Raw genomic sequence first — 20,864 nt, forward strand, 5'->3', positions numbered from 1 at the left:
ACTCGGACTTTTTGAACTTCATCCCATTGGATTCTGTCCATCCATCCAACCATTCCAAGTCCCTCTGCAAAGCCCTCCGTCCCTCTGACAGATCGACACATGCTCCCAGCTTAGTGTCATCTGCAAATTTGCTAATGAATGACTCTAAGCCCTCATCCATGTCATCAATAAAAATATTAAACAGAACTGGCCCCAGCACAGAGCCCTGAGGGACACCACTGGTGACTGGCCGCCAGCTGGATGCAGCACCATTCACCACCACTCTCTGGGCCCGGCCATCCAGCCAGTTCCTAACCCAGCAAAGAGTGCTCCTGTCCAAGCCACGGGCTGCCAGCTTGTCTAGGAGTGTGCTGTGGGAGACAGTGCCAAAGGCCTTGCTGAAATCCAAATAAACAACATCTACTGCCTTCCCTGCATCCACTAGGCGGGTTACCTGGTCATAAAAGGTGACCAGGTTGGTCAAACATCACCTACCCCTCCTAAAGCCATGCTGACTGGGTCTGATACCCTGGCCATGCTGTAAATTCTGTGTGATGGCACTTAATAGAAACTGTTCCATTATCTTGCCAGGTACTGAGGTCAGGCTGACTGGTCTATAATTACCAGGATCCTCCTCTGCACCCTTGTTGTGAATGGGTGTCACATTGGGCAGCTTCCAGTCATCCGGAACCTCACCAGTGAGCCAGGACTGTTGGTAAATGATGGAGACTGGCTTGGCAAGCTCATTTGCCAACTCTCTCATTACCCTGGGCTGGATCCCGTCTGGTCCCATAGATTTATGAACATCCAAGCATTTCAGTGGTTCTTTGACTGCCTCTTCTTGGATAATGGGGGGACCATTCTGCTCCCTGACACCATCAACCATTCCAGGCGGGCCGGTGTCTTGAGGGCAAGTCATCTTCCCACTAAAAACTGAGGCAAAGTAGGCATTAAGCACTTCTGCCTTCTCCTCATCTGCAGATGCTAAGTTCCCTCCCTTGTCCAATAAAGAACAAAGGCTGGTCTTACCCTTCCTTCTAGCATTAAGGTATTTGTAAAAACAGTTTTTATTATCCTTTACAGAAGTTGCCATTCTAAGTTCAAAATGAGCTTTGGCCTCCCTATTTTTTTTTCTGCATGCTCCAGCAGCCTTCTTGAATACTTCCTTAGAGACTTGATCCTCCTTCCAATGCTGATACATCCTCTTTTTATTCCTAAGTACCTCCAAATAAAAAAATATTGGTAATTATTTCAGTGGTAAATATAGTTTTAGGTTATAACATTATGTAAAATAGAAGCTATGTGATGTAAGATACTTTTTTAACTAGCTCAAGAAAGGGATGGAATAATCAAGAAATTCTTTGCCCAGAGATAACAGCAACAGGAGACCTAAAGCCCCAAGAGAAGAATTCTTGCGTCCTTATTGGAAAAGACCAACTTTCTTCCACCTCCTTCCCGACTTTGAGGAGCCAACTGGATTAAGGGAGAGAACTTGACAATAACCAGAGAACACCCTTTGTTTGAAAAGAATTTATGCATCATGTATGAGATATATGAATATGCAACAGGCTATTGCTTTTAAGGGCTAATCCTTTGTTAGCCTGCGTGCTTTCCGGGCATAATTGCCCAGGAGGCACCAGGACTGTCTGTATGTCTTTGTTTTTATTGTCCTTTACTGTTCTAACTCTGATTGTCTGAATTCTTATTACTCTAACTTTTATTACTATCTTAATAACCATTTAATTGCTATTAAACTTTTAAAATTTTAAAACAAGTGATTGGTGTTTTTTGCAGTGTGCTTTGAAAGTTGGGAAGACTCTTCATTCATCATCTCCAGAGCACACTGCCCTTGGCCAGCACACTGGCCCATTTTGGTTCATGTGTGACCCTTCTAGTTGAGGCAGAAAGGACAATGGCATTTGAAGACAAAACCAAAGGAAGAATGAGGCAGCCCAAACATCTTGTGCAGATGCAGGCCTTCAGCTGTGACTGGAGAGCATTGGGGTTCCTGCCACTTGGATTTGTATCCCTAGGTGCAATGTCTTTGGCGGGAGGAGAGCCTTGCTCAAGTGAGAAAGCAGAAAGATCAGAGAGGGTGCTCGGGAAGGTCTCCTGTGGTGCGGAGCTGTCAGCGCCTGTGAGGTGAGAGCGGGCCCGGCCTTGCCCGGGGTGGAGCCCCAGCAGAGCCCCGGCAGAGGCCGGAGCAGCCTGAGCCCCGGCAGAGGCCGGCTGGAAGGAGGCCCTTGGAGCTGCAAGAGGCAGAGCCGGGCCCTGGGTGCCTGTTCCTGGGAGCGGGCGAATCCTCCGCTCTCAGAGCCCAGGTGGCAGCTGGCTGCTCCCGAGGGGAAGCGCAGCCGTGCTGGGCACAGCCCGGCCTGGAGGCATTGGCTGTCCGGAGTGTGCCCAGGAGCAGGGAAAGGCCAAGGGCAGCCGAGGGCCGCTGGGCTGGCTGAGGATTCCTCCTCTCCTGCCGGCTGCCCTGCAACTCCTGGCAAAGGTCAGCAGTGTGTGCAGCACTCTGGGCACCGGGGCAGGGAGCCGGGCTGCTCGGCAGGCTGGAGCCCAGGGCAGCCTCCTTCAGGCCCGGCACTTGTGCCAGGGGAAGCGAGGCCAGCGTGAGGCAGGGACAGCTTGGCAGGGCACATCTGCAGGAGCCAGCGCCTCACGCAGCTCTGGCAGGAAGCGCCTGCAATCCTGCAGTTCTGCACTGAGCCAGAGCAAAGGGCTGAGATGCACAGTGTTTGGCAGAAATATTCAGGCCCCCCAGGCCAGCCTGCTTTGTGCTCTCTGGTGCACAGCAAGCGCTGTGCAATGCAGCTCTGAGCTGCTGGGAGAGAGGCAGTCAGGGATGTGCCTGAGGTGAGTCAAGGGCTTAGCTGAAAATGTAATTAGGGTAATTGAAAAGTGCAGATGAGTCAAGGGGCCAGCTGGGAATAGAATTGGGATAGTAGAAAATTGCATATTTTAGTTAAGATTTTAAAATGAGGTAAGAAGCTAAGTTAGTAATACAGCTAGCAGAAATCACGCACCTTAGTTGAAGAGTACCAAATATATTAGGAACATAAAGCTAGGAGTGACAGGGATAGAGGAAGCAATTGTGAAGGAGCAGAGACCATAGAAATACCTTGCCTTGAGAATAATTGAACAGTTAGAAGAGGCTTGGACCATGACCAGCAGGTCAAAAGGTCTTGCCAACTGGCCATGGGAGAAGAGTTCACCATGAGGAAGACAGTTTTCTTCCTCCCATACAACCACTCCCTCATTTCAAAATCCCACCAACCCAGTTAAGGGAGTACAATTGCGCAGCTGTAATAGATATTCAGCTGATAAAAATATGAAGCAGGCAGGTAATAATTATGTATTATGGGTCCTTAGAAACCTAATGTAAAACCTTTTCTGTAGAAATAGAGAGCAGGAGTCTGCAACTCCTTGCACGTGTCTTTGGAAACATGTTCACATGTATCCAGCACTGCAATAAATACCCTTCTTTTCTACTATAATTAGTTGAAGAGTCATCTGTCCGTGCTTCAAGAGTTATGCTGGAGTAGTGAACTGATTTGGAAGGGAGCAGAAGAGTTTCAGCAGGCAATTTTTGGAAGAGATGGAAGGCTCTTGTGACTGAAGGGAAAGCTATTTGGAATGGAGTAATAATCCCAAAGTCCATACAATTGTATCTTTGTGTCTGAATTTAAATCAGAATTATTAGAGATAGCTTCATGCAATTTGTCTAAAAATTTATCAAAGTCTTCATTCTTCTTTGGTGAATTTGTGTAAAAGACATGGTGTGTAACCCATCTGGAAGTACAAGGATAGCATTATATGTTAGTTGTTGGCTCATCTGCAGGACTTGATCAATGCTCCTAGCCTGGGCAGTCCAGTAGCCCAGGGCCCTTGGCCAAGTAACTGCTGTGCTGTTAAACCATACAGAGGATCACCCTGCACTCTAGGTGCTTCCTGAGCACACTTTTCCTCCCAACTTTTATGACACATCACCTGCTGATGGGGTGGCATTATAAGTCTTATTAGGGTATGCACATCAGCTGGAATTAATGTGTTAGATGTAAAAATATACTGCAGAAGTGACTGTGCAAGTTGGGATTTTCAACCAAATTGTGAAATTGCAACTCTCAACTTTTCTAAAATCTTCCAAGTGAAAGGTTCTCAAACTCTACTTGCAGCATTAGTTACTACAGGAAAAGCCTCTCCATCATTTGAGAGAAAAGTCCCTTCTACAATAGTTTCTGGAATTACTTTTTTCTACCTTAGTTTCTGAGCTGCTTCTATTTCAGGGTCACATTCCAACTCTAATTCCACATTCTTTACAGCGTGAGATGCAGGATTTTGTTTAACCGGCTCGAATGCTGGCTCAGAGACAGAATGGAGGAGTTTTTGCAAGACAATGACCATATTCAGCCGATGCACAATCCGGCCTGCTTGTAATAATGGACAATGGACACGTTCACAAAGAATGAATTATGGACATACTCAGAAATGGGGTCGGTATATTCTTGAAAAAGATACAAGAAGAAGAGTCATCAGGACTCAGCAAGTTTGTCAGCAAGCTTGGGAAAGTGAGCCATGGGTGGGCCAGACAACCAAAGCAAGACGCGTGAAAAATTAGATGATCCAATCAGCATTCTGTTTTAGACGTGTGAACAGCTAGGATAAACCAATCCTGTATTAGCTAGAGACACATGGACAGTAGAGATTTATTATAAAAAGTCTTTTTAGGAATAATAACTTTAGCTTCACTGGATCATATTGGTTATGTTGTGATGTCCGTGAACCTCTGCACCATGCACTTAAGGGTGTGATGGTGTTCCCCAGGAAATGTACACATTTGGGGAGGTGCCCTTGGAAGAGAGGGGCTTGATTCCCAAGGAAAGTGCTTCCCCAGGAGCCCCCAGTGAGATCGGTGCAAGTGTCTCCATTTGACTCCCTGTGTCTCCTTCAGTCCTTGGGGCCCCTTGCACTTTGCAGAGGGGCATGCAAAGGGAGAAGGCTGTGAAGAAATACGAATTATGTTCTCTTGATGCAGAGTGTGATTTTATACCCTCTCTCCTATGGTGCAGATGCTCTTCATTTCTACTGTGTTGATTATTCTTATCAATACATATTTTAACTTGCTCTGGCATTCTTCCCATAGAAAAGCTTTCCTTGGGTATTTGATTTACGTCTGCAAATGTTGATACGTAACTTCAGGTATCTGAATTTAGCCCATTTCTCCTCTAGCTTTCATTTCAGAAAATGTCAGAATTACAGATGTACACACTAAAGTATCCAAGATTTCTGTGCCACAGAAAGATGAGTAAACAGTAGTACAGCCCAATCTACATTACCTTTAGCAGTTACCAAAGCCAGTAGGTATTTAGAAAAGTGTGCCTTCTTTCAGCAATATTACAAATAGAGTGTTATATACAAATTATAATATTATAATCTTGGCTCTACACAAATATTAAAATGGATTCTATATGTGTGATGTTAAAATTGTGATCTTTATAACTTTGTTATAAAGATATAGTTTTTATTTCTGTTGTTAAATAAGCTTAGAGAGCTCCCAAGGCCTTGAACATACTTGAGACTGATTTTGCAATAAACTATCTTTTAAAACTCTGTTTGGAAAGCAGAAGGTAGGAACAGCAGTCATCTGTTGTGTTTGACTTTATTGTTATTTGAGATTGTAGTAAATACTGAGCACGAGCTGGGATGCAGATTGTAATTGCTCATCTTTCCAAAGACAGATATGGATACTATTAAACTGTGCCCTGTTTATTGTTCCTAACTGACTAATTTACTGCAGTAGTTTTATAGTGCTTTTTTATTGTTGTAATGTCTAAATGTAGTGGGAGAATATATATTTGACTTGGGGGAGTTTGGCTTTTGTTTTTCGAATAATAAAACCACTCTCTTCAGCCTGGTGAAGAAGAAATCTGCTTCTGTCCTTGTATACAGCTATGGGTTTGTTTACACAGCTTCTCCTTCCCTTCTCTGCCTAGGCTTTCTCACCTGCAGTTTTCAGTAGAAAAGCAACAAACCTTTGAAAGGCTAAACCTCAACATAACTGTGACCCTCAACCAATACTTCCTTCTTCAGATTTCTTAAGATCTCTTTGTCCTGGGCACTCAGTATGGCCTTTTTCCTCAAAGTTCTTTGGCTGTCTTGAATGCTTACAGCGTAACAGGTAATCCCTGATCTATTTTCAACTCTCTGCTCAGATGCAGACTGCTGGAAGGGAGGTAGGACTGGTACTGGAGACCTGGCAGCTTGTCCAGGAAGCAAAATTTTTGAAAGAATGGTAAGTGGAGAAGCATGCAAGTCCGGGTGGTGAACTCATAGATGCAAGCACTTGCAGTTTCCTGTCAGGATTTTACAGTTCAAGGGTATGGTCTCTTCTTATTTCTGTCCCTTAATGCTCAATCCTTGCCACACTTCTTCAACTTCTTTTGCATTGTCATCTTCCGTGTTTTCTTCCTCTCTTCTTCTTTCTGTGACTTTCTGTGCAGGATGGATAACCTGTCATACACTGTCAGCTTGCTCAGTGACCGAGTAGTGAGTGATATGATGGTGTGGAAATTGGAGGTGCACAGTAGGCAAACGTGTCATGCTTCTGTGTGCCCTCTGCAGGCAAACCTGCTTCCCAAACCTTCAGTCAGACTTGGAAAAAAGGCTTGTCACCACTGCTTTGTTGTGGTTTGTGCATTGATGAAGAAACACTTCCATCTCAACCCACTTAAGCCACTGCAGAGCAGGAATTGTTGCTTTGGGAGCAGATGTGCTGGCAGGGTCCTTACAGCTCCACAAGATGTGCCTCTTCTGGAACAGATTTCTGCATCTTGGTGCAATAAAATCTATGCTTTAAATTGCACCAGGGCAAGTCATGCACTCATGTAGATGTGTTTTCAGACATAGATATTTCTATATATGCCTAGTGAATGGCCTCCTGGGGAGCAGGGACAAATGAGGACGGGGGCTGATAAAACATGCTTCTGCTTCAAGAAAAACCCCTGTCTTCCCTTTCCAGACAAGGATATAAACTTTTTCTTGATTGGCCTAAAGGGGATAAACAAGTCCCTCCATGTCCTGATCTTTTACTAGTCTCAAATTATTTAGAAAAGTTGTAATTTTTTTTTTTTTTGTGGTGGGGGGTTGGTGGTGTTCGGGTCTGCACTTCAGACCTGTTCTCCCAGCAGCCAGGGACCTACAGCTGCTGTGGGTGGGGCAGGTGCTCAGGTAATTACCAACAGGTGCTTGGTAATTGCTAACAGCAGTTGAGGTGAGAAGTTGGCTTGTGCCTGGCTGAGGGCTTGAGGACTGTGGGGAGAGAAGGGATAGGGAGTGGAGTGGAAAATATTAGTTACACAAGCAAATCTGAGGTGTAGGTGGCATTTAACTGGATTAGGTACTGCATTTCATGGACTTGATCACAATTTATGAAGAACTGAACATTGAACTATGAGATAGGACTATTTAGTTGCTATTCTAAATGCTGCATTTACTAATATGTAATGTAGTTTTTTTGTATTTTGCTCAGAAGCTGTCTCAAAAACATTAAAGTCCAAATAAAGTCTTCATAAACACAAGTTAATAGCTTACTTTTTGTTAAAAAGAGAAGCTGAAAGGGCCAATGGCTCTTGCATTCAGTAATTCACACATTTTAAAAGAAGTGGCTCTCTCCTGTTCCTGTGGCTAGCTTGTCTCTTCAGGCTAGGAACCATTTCTGGGAGCATTTCCTTGCTGCTCCTATGTCTCTATCCCCTTGGAATCTGATGCTAATACTTTATTTTTCTAAAATTAGAAAATTTGAAATTTCTGTAGGCCCTTTCATCTTGTAATTGGCACCTGTCACTTGAGGGGAAAAAAAGTCTGATAAGGTTTTTTTCTTGTAGGCCTCTCAAATTGCAGTCCATTGCATTTAGCTGCAAAATTCTTAGTCATGCTAACAGGATGCCTGAAATGGAAACTGGTGGAGAGTAAAAGAAATTGCCTGGTACAGATGCTATCAACTATTTTTAGTTCCTGACAGTCCAGTATTTCCCTTACCCAAGGACTGTTCATATTTCTTTCTCTTTTTCTTGCAGCTCTCAGTTCTGTGATGACCAAGAAACAAAAATACAAAGTAAGGGTATCCAGAGTAGATGGACTTTATGAGAATTAGGGGGCAATTTGACCATACACTGATCTGTATGATTGCCTTCTTCTGTGAAAGATTGTAGTGGTGTTGTAATATATGTTGGGAAATAATTCATGCTCTAAAAGCATGTATTTCATCAAGATTGTGAAATCCAAACAAGTCTCTTACCACAAGCAGCCTGAGAGGCAGATGTCTATTCAAATTCCGAAATTCCTGAAGGCAGCAGGAGAACAATCAGCACTTAGCTTATGAATAGAGCACCCAGCACAATGATCACCATTATCCCAGTCATGGGAAGACACCTCAGAGCGATCATTGCCCTGTTGATAACATCGATCAAGATGGCCAAAGTCGCCAGAAAGGTCCATGTGAATACCCGACTTCCCTGATCCATCAGCGCTGGCTATCAACAAGGAAATGGCGATGGTCCAGCTCTGCACAGGGAAAGAACCAACTATGAATATGCAGAGTTACAAAAGAAACTGGGACTCCTTCGCCTCGGGCATAATAAACTGTACAAAGCATCCCTGCAAGAAGTGGCTCTCATGAGCAATGAAGGGGCAGGGTCCGATGCGATAGAGGTGGGATCCAGGTTCACCCAGCGCCCACCCCGGGCTCGACGCTGTCTCTTTGGCTGTGGTGGTTTTGAGGACTGTATTTTGGTCACAGAAAAAGATAAATAAATCTTTTCTCATTTTTGATAATTTGGATTTTGATTGATCATTTAATAGAGTGTGATTGCAATCATTTCTGCTGGTCAGTATTTTTAGTGTTAACACAGCTACCCAGGGAGCCAGATAGGTTTTAGGACTCTCTTTGGAACTGAAAGAAAAAGAGAAGAAAATGTGTCTGTGGTATTTTCCTACAGCAGTTCCACATGCTATTGGTGGCATGTAACAACTGGATTTCACCCCTAGTAACTACTTGTGGTGCAGTCTTAAGCGTGCTAGTTGTGAGAGCTGCTTCTGTAGAAAGGTGATTTCTACTACTGCTGTGTTAATTCTTCCTATAAAATTTAAACAACCCAACAATTTCCTAGTTGCTTCTAGTTGTTTACACAAGTGCTTGTATTTGTACCCCTGTTCTTGGATCTTTTAATTCTGCACTCAAGATAGGTACCAGAGCTGTATGTACCCAAGCAAGGGTGTGTTTGGATGGTGGTCTGGGACAGAGAGTATTCTCCTCTGGAGTTAAAACTGGCCAAGTTTCATCTTTTTATTGGCAGGCATTTTTAACTGAAAAAATAACAGTTTCGAGTTTTGAAATCCCAATAGTAGATAATGTAAACATAGAGCATAATTTACAAGCTCACTTTGGGAACTGGTTGCAATTAAGTGTTGTCTCCTGAGGTGTCTCAAGTTGTGAGTGTCTTAAAGAAGAAGAGAAATAGGAATTTACGAGACAGGAAAGAGAACTCCAGAACTTTTCACTACACCAGGTCCTGTACTGAAGTGGCTGTTGTGAACAATGCAGCCAGGACCATGGAACCGAGCAGTCTGAAGAAACTGCTGTACAGCAACAGCTTAACTTCAATGTGCTTGAGCCAGTGCTGCTGGCAGCATTATCTCTGCATCCTGGGACATTTCCAGGATGGCCCATGGACAGGGTGAGGTGGTACCCGTGCACTCTGCATCAAGCTGTGATTCTATGGATACTTCAGCAAGAGAGGGTTTTTTCAGGCTGATTAAACCTTCATCCTTGCTGTGCTTGCTGTGACATTTGTATCTCTCTTTTGTAAAACTTCAGAAATCTTAATCATCTTTGGCCCTGTGAAATGTTACAAACATCAGCAAAAGTCATCATAGTTTCCATGCAAAAATACATACATTTTGACATTTGGGAACTGGAAGGCACTAATTTCTATTGTTGATGATACACAAAGAGGGCAGGTTGGTGCCTTGGGGCCTATGTCTGCTACTGTTGACTGGAAAATACCTTTTGAAGTGGCACCCTATGGCCCTGGATGGCCAGAACGGAGGTCCAGGAGGCGAGACAGGTGTTTACTACTGAGTCTTTGACCTTTTAAGCCAAAAAAAAGTTATAAATTCTTAGGCCTATGTATTTATAAAACAGAAGTATAAAGAAGAGATGTTGTAGTGTGTGTGTGACACCTTGAACATACCACATTGTACTAACAGACTCTCCAAACATCCATTCTTTTTTATGACCATTATCCATTAGGAAATGCCATGTAAACCTTATTTCTTTGTTGAGAAGTACCTCACCTACTGACAACAATTAGAATTGCTTACAGGGCCTCAGTTGCAAATGCAAAACATTCAAAACTCAAACTAATTGGTTACATTAGAAAACACACTTTGCTTTTCTCCAGAGGTTGATTGTGAGCAATTTTGTGAGCTATTCATGAAAATACTCTGGGGCTGTTTGCATCAAACACTGTGATCTTGTTAGCAGTGAAAGAGGGAAAGTGCACCATGTGTGGCAAAGTAATTCCGTCACAAAATATGTGCTTGGAGGCTACTTGGGTCAAAAGAATTTCTTTTTAATTCCATGGGCAGAAGAACTGCCAATCATCTGCTTTTTCAGAAAAAGAGGGTTGAGTCTTTGGGCCCTTTCAGAGCCTTGAATGACTGAAGCTGAAGGGATTTCCCCCAAAAAGCAAGGAGTGTTTTGAGGAGCGGGGCCGCACCTGCCTGCAGAACTGACCATGGGCCAAGGGAAGGTGCTGCTGCCCAGAGCCAGCCCGAGGGGTCCCTGAGGATTTGTCACATCCTCTGCCTCCCCTGGCAGTGCTGCCACAGAGCCCAGCAGGAGGGATTCCAGGGATTTGTCAGCACGGGGAGGCAGAGCGTGAGCTCCTACTGATATTTCCATCCAGGGCTGGCACTTTCAGGCCAGCAGTGACAAATTCTGCAGCTCTGGCTGCACAGTTGCTGTTGGCACTGCTGTGGCAGCCTCTGCCACCAAGCAAGGGCATCTGCAGGGGCAGGATGGTGCAGAGATGCCTCTCAGAGAACGCAGAGAACACCTTCAAACAGCATCTGGCAGAGTTAATGAAGGGCTGGTAAATCCCTTTGAAGGGGACGGGTCATAAAAACCTCTCTCTGTGAAAAGAAGAGACAATAGGAGTGAGGAGGGAATGAGAAAGGGGAAGGGAAAGGTCAAAAAAGAGGAAAAGGAAAGAGAAAGGGAGAGAGGGAGAGGATAGAGTCCTTGGAAATTCTGATTTGATCTAAAGGACATTTTCTGACAACATAGATGTTTGCTACAATAAATAGTGCTTTCCCACAGGCTTTGGCTTTCTAGCTCTTGATATTAACTGAGCCCAGTGAGTTTTAAAAGAGAGAGGAAAAGAATTAGTCAAAAGTTTTCCTTCAAGACCAAATATCTGCCAGAGACTGAATGCTATGGTTAATGGCTTTTGAACATTGACAGGAATGGTCAAAGCATTAAAGTAATTAAACAGGGCTCTCAGTATCCAGCACAAGTTGTACTGGTGAGGAGATTAAACAGAGATTCTCATTGCACTGTGTGTTTTATACTCTTGAAAACAGAGGCTTAGTAACAGTATTTCATGCACACACAATAACATAAAGAATGACAGCTCAGGCCTTTTTGTCCTGGTAAGTATTTGCTGCAGCAGCCACCTTTCTTCCAAGTCATGATGTGTTCAATGCCATTTTTCCCTGTTTTCTGTTGAAAACTGTTTCATATCAAAAAAGGATTAGTACCATATGTAGTCTTTTCTTCTTGTCAAGGAACAAGCTGAAATCTCCAGGCAAATATAAAAGGCTACAAGATTTTAGAAGTATCTAAATTACAGTGTTAATGAACCTGACTTGAATTCAGTTTTGACTTCTGAAGAATTAAAAATCCAAATGGGAATGACACAGCCTCACCTTTCCTTAGTGATATGTGAAAGGCCAGAACAAGAAGAGGGAATCTGGTGCCTGCTGAAATCAACATGTCCTGAGAAATTATTGTTATTATTGAACGAACAGTTTAAATTACAGGAGGGTCTCTTGCCTTGCTGAGCCCTCAGCCCTCTGTGATACACCTCACCTCAATGCAGACTGCAGGTGGTTTGGGGCTTTCTTTTTCTTTCTCCAAAACACCAAGAGATCAAAATTCTTGGTAAAAACAGGACTTCTACTTTCAGTCCAAGCCAAAGAGAAGCTCTGCAGGGCTTCTTCCTGGATACAGATAAAATACTCTGGTGATCTTATCACACCCTGTTCTCAAACTTTTGGCACCAGCTTCTACTCTGGAACACCATGACTTCCTTGTAATCTGAAAGAGGGAACAAATCAAACCTCAACAGCTGGTGCTACCTTGAAAACCAGTGTTCCTCCCACCAGAAACTTCCTTTCCTGTTGTGATAGATATCTGAGTAATGTGATGATTGACTCTCACAATTAATAGACAAATATCATGTATATAACTTAAGGAAAGTTTTATAGATTTATAGTTATGCTGCACCCCATGCCCTGGTTATCAAGGGAAAACTGGGGCTGGGACATCTGGGAGGGCTGGCTTGTCACTATGGCGACACCTGAGCCCCAATCAGAATTTGAGGAAGAGATCTCCACCACTGGACAGCGAAGAAGGGGTTGATGGACAGAATTTGGGAGGGCTTAAAGGGTTCAAAAGGGAAAGCCTCCAGCGTGAGGGGGCTGAGCACATGGCAAGGAAAATTTTTTGCTGCCGGTGCTGTAACCTTTTTTCTTTATTCAGTCTTCTGTTGTATTTTTGATAAGGTTTAATAAACCTTCCTAAACTATGAAAAGTGAGTAGCTATTTCTCACACTGTGGTCTGCAACCCTCACTCTTTACTACAATAAAATGCTTCTTTTTATTAGGTTTACATCAGTTCCATACGCTTTTATGAGCTTTTATGCCTTTTTATCTATATATGTTTAAGACCACTATCTGCTTATTGCAACATTCCAGGAATCCCTTTTGACTCTTCTCTCCATATTCCTGCAGAAGGTCAGGTCACTGTGGGTTTTCCACCAATAAAAATCCAGGTTGTTCAGATCCTAGGTGTGACGGGCAGGCACAGTTTCCCTGCTGACACAGGCACTGAAGACAAACCCCTCTGTTGTCACTGAAAACAAAAGAAAGGAGGAAGTTTCTGCCCATTGCAAAGTCCCCGTTTGCCCTGAAGGACTCTGCCTCTTCTTTCTCAGCAGCAGCTCAGCAGCCGGACGCCAAGAAGGACAAGAGAGGGAGGGGTGGTTGATTTGTGTGACAATTTAACAGCACTTGCACACAAGAGCTGAGTCTGTCAGCAACATCTCTGCAGAGGCAAGTCCGTGCTGAGGATGCAGAGCTGTGTCACTTGTGTTTAGTTTGCATCGAGTTAATGGCACGGTGGCTTTTCATGCTGCAGGTGTGGCCCCTGTGACAGCAGCCTGTTCATCCTTCAGGGGGTTTGCACCCACAGGGACAGTGCTGCTCCTGCCAGCACACCCCAGTTTGTCCTCATGCCAAAAAGCCCAGGCAGAACTTACTTCTTAAAGGAACGTTTTCCTTTTGCTCTCAAACCAAAGATTTCGATGTAATGGTATAATAGGAACAAATCTTTTCCCCTGTTGTCTCTTGGGACAGGAGGAAAATCCTATCACATCCAGATAGCAAGGCACTGATTTCAGTTCCACTCTGGAAATGACTTGCAGGAGCAAGTGAATAAAATTCTCTGCTGGAACAGTGAAGTCCTGCCACTCTAAATCAGTGTGGTGCCTGAAGGGTTTTGTAGCAGGTTTGCACCTAAGTTGATGCTCAAGAAGTTTATGAGGTCCAACAGAGACCTAAGGTTTGCACAGCAGAGTTTAGGCTGACAGCTAAGGGAGCATAAATTAAATGGTCTTTCCAAGCCAGAAGGCTGATGAGAATTGTTGGTATTTGTGCTCTCCTTCCTTGTTTAAAGGATAGCAACATATTTGATGAGATTTTGGCATTGCCGCTAAAGCTCATGGCCAGATGAAGTCACCTAAGTGGTTGTTGTGCATTTCTAATTGTGGAGGTCAATAATCAGTGTAACTGCTTCTGGTAATCTGGCTCCAGTCTCACACAGAGCATTGCTGGTTGGTCACTCTTATCTCCACAGCCCGGCAGAGATCCTGTTTTGGATGGCTCTCACTGCTCCCAAGGCCCCAGGGACCAGCCACTGCCTCTCCTCCTTCTGCTTTCCCTTCCAGGATCAGAGATTTCCTGCTGCTTCCTCCACGTCTGAGACAACTGGAGGAGATGAGGGGCTGAGGATGTGGCTTCTGACAGAGAGTTGATAACGCTCAGTTATTTTATTCTCCTGCCACTAAGCTGTCAGGCTGCTGCTGGAATTCCTCCTGCTTGGAAAGGGCTGGTGTGAGCAGCAGGAATTGTTGCTGGCTGGAACTTTTCCAAGAGCTGGACAAAAGAAGCATTTTGTGGAAGGCCACCAGCTGCCCTTGGTCAGCAGCACAAGGTGTGAGGTGCCCTTTGAAGGCCATCCCTGCACAAGGACAGCCTGGCCTTCTCCAGTGCCCAGAGCACCTTCCAGGCTTTTGGGCTGGCCTCGTCCCTCACCCTGAGAAGCAGGTTGCTGTTGGAACTCTCCTATCCACAGTTTCTGGCTGGATTGCCGTGTCTTACCACAGACAGCCCTGGAGACACCAGTACAGACTCCATCTGCAATAAAAGGGGACTTTATTCCAGCTTTTCCCTTGGCCTAGCATGCAGCAAGCCCACCTGGGCCTCATTCAGCTCTGTGTGGGCTGGTAGTCAGCTTCTGCTGGGAATTTAAAGCTTTTACCCTACTTTCCTCAGCAAATAGTGGAGCAAACCCAGCCGCACCAACCCCCAAATTTCACTCTAAAAACCACAATTTTCATTTTCCTCTATTCAAACCTTGAAGGAAACAAACTTTATACACATATATGTAATTTCAAAAATATATTTATATACACATAGCATACATTGATAACAAAATAAATATACATAAATATAAGAATATACACATGGAAATAAACACATACAAATAGCAACACACATATGGAAATACACATATAATTAACTGTGGCTACGTTCAAGTCCGTGTATCTTTAAACAGCACTCGAAGCAGAGGGACCCCAGCTGCCCCATCTTCAAAGCCTCTCGCTCGGTCTCCTCCTCCCGTGCAGAGCAGCTCTCCTGGACAGCGACAACAGATGGAACACCTGGCAAGCAAAGGGAACACGGAGTGAGTATGGGGACGTTTCCCTTGGCAGCAGCTGCACTTCCATCAGGGAAGAGGAAATGTCAGAGCCTCCCAGGGGGGTCAGAAAGAGAAAGCAGCCGAGCGGGCCAGGCTGTGGTGAGCGCAGCCGCGGCGGGACTGTCCCGCAGCCCCGGCAGCCCGGCAGAGCCGGCACAGCTCCCGGCCCTGCCGGCACAGCTGCCTTGCCCAAGGACAGCCCCTGTGCCGGCCGGGGCAGCTGCGCTGAGCAGCCCCAGCACGGGCAGGGCCCGCTCCTGCCCCGCCGGGCAGTGCCCACGGCCACAGCCCACGGCACCCTCAGCCCCACCTGCCTCCCCGGGCCTGTGGCCTCACCCGGGCTCTCTCCAGGCTGGCAGCAGCAGGTCCCCGTTCACTGCTCTTGCTGCTGGCCTTCAGCTCCTCCCTGCTGGCTCCCGTCAGTCTCCGGCTGTCCTCAAGGTCTTCATGGCAGCTGTGGCAAAAGTGGAGGCTCTGGAATTTCTTCCAAGGCCTGGCAGAGCTGCAGTCCCGGAGCCCTCTGTGCTCCCTGCTGGCCCCCTCCATCCCCTCAGCCCCGCCATGCTCTCGGTGAAGCCCCAGCCCCCTTCAGTTTCTTCAGCCCCTCCCAGTCCTCTCACCCCCCTCAGTCCCTTCTGACCCATCCCGTCCCCTGAGACCCACCACCCTGCCAGCCTGTGCCACTTGCCTGTCACCTCAGTGCCACCATGGCCCTCGGCTGCCCCACAGCCCTCAGCCCCAGCAGCAGCTCAGGGTCACCGTCCCTTCAGCGCCCCCTGAGCCCCTCAGCCCCCTCTGTCTCACCGTCCTTCAGCAGCTCCTCAGGGGACAGTGCCTGGGGCCAGCGGCAGCTCCCACCGCTCCAGGGACAGCCGGGGCTGGAAGTGCTGCTCCGCCCGGCCCGGCCGCCAGCTCGGACCCAGCACAGGGACAGGGGACACAGGGGGCACCGGGGCAAAAGCAAGAGGTGAAAAAGGCAGCCGAGGGGGCAAAGAGCTAAAAATGCAGCCTAGGCCTACACAAACAGCAATCTATCCATCAATCTCTCCACCTAAACATTCCTACATTCCTATTCTTCTTACTAGATAACTATACACATTCATAAATGTAACTGCATGCATATGTATATATATATATATAAATATTTTACTCTGCACATACAAAAATCTAACTCTGAAAATCTATACATGTAAATATATAATAAAATATATATATATATATAATTTATATAATTATATCTATATTTATATATATATCTATATAACTTATCTATATATTTATATATATATCTATATAACTATATACATATCCACATTTAACTATACAGATCTATCAATATATGTTCATATAAATAGAACACTATCATCTATAAATGGAACTCTAACCACTAATAAATAGAACCATAGAAATCTATAAACATATCTACAAACAGAGGAATTCTACCTGCCCGATGGTCACAGGCTCTCCCCTGTCTCTTCCTGCTATGCAGGGCAGCCCTCCTGGAGATGTTGGTCAGATGGCGTCTGGGAAGCAAAGGCAACGCTCAGTCAATATTGGCCCTTCTGCACCTTTCCCTTGGGCAGCAATTGTCCTTCGACCAGGGGCTGTCAAAGCTGGCCTGAAAGGCAGACTCTCACTTGGCAATTTGAAGCAATCTACCTTAAAAGAACAGGGACCATTCCAAGTGTTCAAAAGTGTGTTTCAAAACACTGAAGTATCTTGATAAAGTCTCAGCCCCCGCAGTGCAAAGGGCACCCAGGAGAGCTTGAAACACAGACAGTCCCAGCTGCCACAAGGAAGCCCAGCCTTGTTCTTTCTCTGTGCTGACAGAGAGACCTCAGCCCTCACTGAAATGGCTGAAGCTGAAGGTGCTGGGAGCTGAGTCATGAACCAGCTCCATTACCTGGCATCTACAAACTGCCCTCTGCAGTGAGCAGCAGCTGCTCCAACTCGACCATCAGCTCTGGCAGGAAGGGCTGGGAGGGACAGAGCTCCCTACGAGGCCTGCAGGCTGCACCAGCTTGGCTAAGGAATGGATCCACAGTGCTCCCTCTCTCCTCTTAGGCCTCCCTAATCAGGGGGCATTCAAGCTTTTCCTTCTGATACTGGAGTTACTGTGATTTTTCAATTGGTTGGCCTTTGATGTTGTGCTCCTTGTTTTTCTTGTGGGTCAGGACCAATACCAGCAGACTGGTATTACATTTAGTCAGTGATTTGGACTTCTACCCTGACTTTTTGCTCTTTTTTCCCCCTGTTCCTTCAAGAGTCGCTCAGCCTGGCCTCCCCTGGCACCCTGCAGCAAATTTATCCACCCACTTCAGCACAAAACTGGGACACCCGGCTTGGTGACACAACTCCCACAAGGTCAGGTTTATTCCCTGCTCTCTTGCCACAGCAGAGGACTCAGTGTCAGAGCCTCTGGAGAAGCGTGGAGGGCAGGGCTCAGGGAGGTTGTGCCAGTGCAGGATTTGAACTAAAGGCACCAGGAAGCACCAACCCTGCTCAGAGCAGCCATCTCACAGCTCTCTAAATCAGTGTGGGCTCTGTCCTTACCAGGCTCCTGGGGCTCCTGGGAACTGTTCCTGCAGCTCTCGGTGCCAGATGAAGCTTCCTCTGCTGCAGCTCTGTTCACAGGCTCCCCTCCTGAAGAATCAGGGGCAGCACCAACATTGTCCTGAGCAGAAAAACAGAAAGAAAGGAACCCAAAGATCACTGACTATTTTGCTGGAATCATATCAGAGATACAATAACTCTCCTTCTCCACTCCCAAAGGACATGGAGCACAGAGGAGGGAACACTGCCCCCACGGTTCACATGACAAGCCTTTTAAACTCAGGATTCAGGGGGCCAAGGTGAAACTGAAGCTCCTACAAAATGACCTTTGAGACAAAACATGACCTTTGAGACAAAACATGAACACAGCAAACCAGAAGACACCAAGTGAGGGGACGTGCCCCCACGCTCTGAGCCTGCCTTATCCCAGAGCTATGAGAAATCAGCCAGCACAAAGCCAGGGGCTCTCCTTGCTGCCAGCACGGCTGCCAGCAAGGGCAGAGCTCGCTCCCAGCCCTGCCCAGGGCTGTGTGCTGCAAACCCACAGGCAAAGCACACATTTCTGCCTGGGAGTCTCAGCACCCCCAGCCAACCGCTCACACAACCCATCACAAGGTGCTGCTTCTCGGAGCCCTCTGCTGCTGCCCCACGGGTGTCATCCAGGCAAACATTTATGCACCCTGGGTATTGCCAGGATCACATTTGGGATCAGTGGCAAAAATCTGTACATCGTTAGGGTAGGGAAAAAAAACAACCCAAAAGACAGGAAAAGCCAGACAACCAAGTAGTGTTTCTATTCCACTGAGGAAGTAAATGTCCACCATGAAGCAAATTACCTTTGGACACAAAGATATTCTCACTATGACCAGTTTCAGAATATTCATCTCTTCTGCCATAGCTCATCCATCAGAACCCTAAAGATTCTAAAGATGGTTCAGAGCCTGCAATGTTTCCTTTTCTTATGGAATAAAATGCTTCTCTAAACTGCTATGCGTGACTTTACAGAAGACAAAAGTCATACTGCTTGAGAATAAGGTATTGGTAAATCCAAAAATCCCACTCCCCCCCTTGAGTCATAATCACAAATGTAGTGCAGGCAATGGGTCAGCACATCAACAGAAAGAGAGACATTCTTTGGCCAACATGTGTCATAATGTGCAAAAGGACAGAGAGCTGCAGCTGCAGCCCAGCCCCAGCCACGGCTCTGGGAGCGCCTACACACACGGCAGGGCTCACACAGTGATAGTGGAGCCCTGGAAAATGTTAAAGATAGACTTTGAAAATGTTGGGCTTTGTGTTTTCTCAGATCACTGCACCTGCGTAAGCAGTATGATAAATGATATAATTGTTAGATGTGATGATTGTTTAGTAACTAAATATAATTATTGTATAATCATAAGAAGAATCATGAGAAACTATGTTAGAAATTTAAGGGGGAACCATGAGAAGCTATGTTTAGCTGAAATCTGTGCATACAGTAGAACAATATAAGTTTAATAATTAACATGAAAGTTATATAATGATAGAGTATAAAATACGTTCACCTTGAATGCATGGTCGGAATTAGATTTGGGTGGAAACTACCCCGATTCCCAGAGCTCTTAAATAAAAAGCACCGCATATAATCGCTTATGTGATTGTGTGTTTTTGAATGCTAACAACAGCAGCAGCAGCTGCAGCCCAGCCCTTGCTTTGCCTTGGCCTTCCCACCCAAAAGAGGCACAGCCCACATCTGCTGCAGCTGGGACAGAGGCACCTCTGGCATGCCCCTCCCTGCACGGGACACTTGGCCTTCAGTGCCAATTCTCCAAACACTCTTCTCCTCTTTCCCAGCAAGTAAAACCTCTTCTTCATTTCTTCTTCATCCCCTCTTTTAGAAATCTTTCTTAACCGAGAATAATTCAATAACTAAATAATAATGAAATAAGTTCAATTAAAGAAGCCTTTGCTTCTCAACCGTGTCACAAGGTTCAAAAGCTCTCAGTCCAGCCCCTTTGATCCCCATCCAATGGAATTACCCGAGCAGAGGGAGATCTTTCAGACAGGGACCTCCTGATCTCCCGAATCATTTTCTCTACGGCAAGGCCTAGATCTGCTGGTGGCCATTCCTCCTCCCCAGGCGCGTTCTGTGCTGAGCTGGAGGCCGTCCATGCTGCACAAGCTGCACTGCCAGCGGGAGCGCTGGGCCCTGAAGTGCCCGGGCTGGCTGCAAGAATCCAAACACATTGGTCAGGCTCCACAACGTGGCTGTGGGACACAGAGCTTTGGTGCTGCTGTGGATCAAACATCACGGGAAGCACACAGACAAACCAGGCAGAGAATCTTTCGGCCTCCTAGGTGCCCCTTGCTAGTAGGCTTGACAGCCTCTGGCCGAGAATGACAGAGCCTTGTGGAAAACGACTTGAAACGGTCACTTTTCACGACCTTTTGGAAAAACAAGGCTACAGCTCTTTTCCTACCTCGTGCGTCGTAGACTGGGGGCTGCTGCTCCCTGTGGAGCTGCTGGAAGCTGCAGGGCTGGAGCCCGAGCACCTCCCGCTCGGCCGGAGGCAGCTGCTCCCCGTAGAGCTCCTGCGAGCGGCTGCGGGGCCCCTCCCGCCCGAGCGGCAGCGGCCGCTCCCCGTGGAGCCCGAGGAAGTGACAGGGCGGGATGCCGAGCACCTCCCGCTCGGCGGGCGGCGGCCGCTCCCCGTAGAGCTCCTGGAAGCGGCTCGGCCCCTCCCGCCGGGCCGGCAGCGGCCGCTCCCTGTGCAGCAGGTGGAAGCCGCAGGGCGGGCGCCGGGCGAGCAGCGGCCGCTCGCCGGGGGGCTGCTGGAGGCGGCCGGGCCGGGGCCTGCGCAGCTCCCGCCCGTCCGGCAGCGTCCGCTCCCTGTGCAGCAGGAGGAAGCCGCTGGGCGGGCGCCCGGCCGGCAGCGGCGGCCGCTCCCTGGGCAGCGGCTGGAAGCGACCGCGCCCGCGCCGCCCGTCCGGCAGCGGCCGCGGCCCGGGGAGCTGCCGGGAGCCGCA

The sequence above is a fragment of the Agelaius tricolor genome, unplaced genomic scaffold (assembly GCF_023055355.1).
Source record: "Agelaius tricolor isolate 1412-34295 unplaced genomic scaffold, bAgeTri1.0.p SCAF_81, whole genome shotgun sequence".
Lineage (NCBI taxonomy): Eukaryota > Metazoa > Chordata > Aves > Passeriformes > Icteridae > Agelaius > Agelaius tricolor.